Raw genomic sequence first — 3,384 nt, 5'->3', positions numbered from 1 at the left:
TGCAGCGCCCCCTACTGGCCGGGAGTGCTCCCTGCAGCGCCCCCTGCTGGCCGGGAGTGCTCCCTGCGCCGCCCCCTGCTGGCCGGGAGGGCTCCCTGCAGCGCCCCCTGCTGGCAGCGGTTATAACTGCCACAAAAACCAACAGTGATGAGCGGGAGAGTAAGTTCTGATTTTGTGTTGATTATTGTGTCCTGGTTTATAAATTTCCCATTAAAGAGCTCTTATTCCTTTTAATACACTTCTGCCTGAAAGCCCCATAATCGTTGAAATGAAAAAAAATGGTTTAGGCATGGGTCTTCTTTCCATTCCAGAAACATTCCCACTTTCCTTGGCAGAAATTTCTCATTTCAATGAGTTGCCAACTCCTGGGTTCCAGTGTGGATGGGACAGACACCCCAACAGGAGACAGGGTCAGAGACTTGGCCACCTCATGCTCTGCCTTTGAACCCTGTTGGGACACCAGGGGCCCTCTCCCCAGCTGCCACTTCTGGTCACCCGGCCACTCAGGAGCTGGCTTTGGCAGAATGTCACACTGTCCTTAGTGTGCCACAGCTGACACACTGATGGACAGATGGGCCCTGTCTCACCAAAAGCAAGGCCTGGCCCACCCCTGCCACACACAGGTGTTCCAAAATGTCTCCAGACATCAAATGTTTCCTGTCTCTGGCACCCTGTCCTGTGCCATGGCCTGATCCCACCCACCCTGGAAAAGAGGGAGGCTCTGGATCCCCCACAGGGCCTTTATGACATCCTTGTTTGGGGAACATGGCAGAGGAGGGGGTTGGGGCAGGGGAGAAGAGAATCCAGAGCCTCCTGAAGGCTGATGTGGCCATCAGAGGAAGGAAGATCAAGCGCTCTGCCAGGTTCCTCTGGTGAATGAAACGTGCTGTGGAAAATGTCTGGGGTTTGTTTCTTTTTCTGGGCTTTCCGTAGAAATTGTTCTTTTTGTGACCCTTTGGACTCTGAACCTTGTTGCTGTTGTTATTGGTTTTATTCTCTCTCGTTGCTGTTGCAGGAAATTGTTCTTCTCTCAGCCCTTTGGGATCTTTGTGCCCCCACGGGGAGGAAGAGGGGCAGTTCTTAGCGGCAGCACACACACTTGTGGGTGCCCATGGGTGGGGACCCCCAGTTCCCCCCAGTTCCCCCCAGTTCCCCCCAGTTGCCCCCAGTGTCACAGCACATTCCCGTAGATGTCACCGGGTTCCTGTGGTCGTCCCTGGAGTCCCCGCAGTTCCGCATAGGTCACCTGGGGATCCTGGAGTGTGGTGGCATGGGGGGCCGCTGTGAGAGACATGGGCAGTGGGATCTGGGTGGGGTGACACTCATGGGTGACATGTCCTTCTGTGTGTGTCTCCCCCATACTCACCTGCTGCCCTGTTGGTGACCACGACGTGGGTGTACAGCACCTCCTCCTCCTCTGGGGGGCTTGGGTGATCCGGGAGGGACCTGAGGGAATAAGGGGGATGTGGGGGAGAGAATGGGAGGTCTTGGGGTTTGGGGTGAAGGTTAGAGGGTGATTTGAGCCCCCACTCACCTTTCCTGATTCTTCCTGGCAGCTGCAAAGGAAAGAGGGGAGGGGTGACTGTGGGGTTCCTGGGCCCTGAGGCCTCTCAAGAATCCTGAGTGCCCACAAGACCCTCAATTTACCACAGGATCCCCAAGCATCTTTGAAGTCTCCCAGAATTCATGAACCTCCACAGTGCCCCCAACCAATTCAGCCTCAAGAACCCAAAGCCCAGCACGGACAGAGACCCCTCAAATACCCCCAGGGCCCCTGAAAGAAGCCCCAACATCCCTGCAGGACCCTCCAGCACCTCCCCAAACCCTACAGGACCCACAGAAAAGGTCATAATTCCGGGGCTGTGTGTGCTGCCCTATTGTTCCCCAATTCTGAGGTCCTCAACAGCTCCTTGGGACCCCTGTCCCCCATTGTCACCCACCCACACAGTGCCACCGGTGGCAGACCACGATGACACCCACGAGCAGGAGCAGGAACAAAAGGGCCCCACCGACCCCGGCAGCCACTGCAAGAAACAGAGGGGGACACATCAGGGTCACCCATCACCCCAGGGATCCTGCACTCCCTGGTGACCATGTGTGACCCCACCTGTGTCCTTGTGCATCCCTGTGTGCTGCGGTGTCACATCCAGGACACCAGGGGTGATGGTGGCATTGGCCACAGGCACTGTGGGGACAGAGACAGGGCTGAGGTCACAGGGACGGGCTGGCAGCCGGTGTGGGGGGATAGGGATGGGTGGGAATGGGTGTGATGGGGGATGTCAGAATTGGGGTCACACCAGAGAGGGGTGAGGTGACTAGGGGAGAGGTAGAAGGACACAAGAAAGGTGTGATGGGGGGCAAAGAGGTACCCAAGGTGGCCTGAGCAGGCAATGGGGGGTTCCCGTGCCCATCCCCTCACTCACTGCTCACCGTGACGCGGAGCCTGGTGCTGCTCTTCCGCACGGGCGCCCCTCAAGGCGCACCTGGCAGCTGTAATTCCCCAAGTGGGAGACTCCCACGGCGGGCACCAACAGCTGTGGGGACCCCTGTGGGCTCCCTACCACCTGCCCATCCCGGTAGAACACATGCAGGAGTGGGGCTTGGGGCTTCAGGGGTCTCGTGGGTGGTGAGGCAGCTGAGAGTCAGAGGCGGCCCTCGGTGGGCTCGGGGGGACCCTCCAGCACTGGCACAGGGGAGAGCTCAGGACAGGAGAGGGAAGGGGGATTTTTGGCCCTTAGTCCCTGAGGAAGGGCTGTGGGGGTGTTGGGGTGGCTGCTTTGGGAAACTCACCGTGCACTGTCACTGTGACTGGCGCTGACTCCTGCCACCCCCAGGATCCCACCTGGCCCTTGCAGCTGTAGCGGCCACTGTGGTTCAGCTGCAGAGGGGACAGGGACAGCTGGGTGCCATTGGGGAACACTCCCAGTTCCTCCTCCTCATGGTAGAAGGACACCGAGGTGATCGGTTTGTCTTTCCAGCTCCGGCAGCGCAGTGTCACTGTGTCCCCCTCCAGCAGCACCCGCGCCGGCACCTGCAGCACCAGAGAGTCTGGGGGACAGGGGGGTCCTGTCACATCTCAGGGATCTGGAGGGTCCCCATGTCACCAGGATCTCCCCATGGGTCACACCCAGTGCAGCAGTGGTCCCCATTACCCCCAGGGTTTTGCTCACACTGGGAGACTCTGGGATATCCCCAGAGCAGGGGACAGGCTCTGGTCACACCAGGAGGGGACCCATGGAGCAGAGCCCACCCAGAGCCCTCGGGGTCCCTGTGGGTGCCAGGCTGGGGAGAACCAAACATCCGTCACCATCTGAGACATTGATGGGGAGGCTGAGCCCACTCCCGGGTCTGTCACACTCATAGGTGCCCTTATAGGTGACAATG

This window comes from Fringilla coelebs, assembly GCF_963513975.1.
Source record: "Fringilla coelebs genome assembly, contig: SCAFFOLD_30, whole genome shotgun sequence".
In the NCBI taxonomy this organism is placed as follows: domain Eukaryota; kingdom Metazoa; phylum Chordata; class Aves; order Passeriformes; family Fringillidae; genus Fringilla; species Fringilla coelebs.
This window is presented reverse-complemented; position numbering follows the sequence as displayed.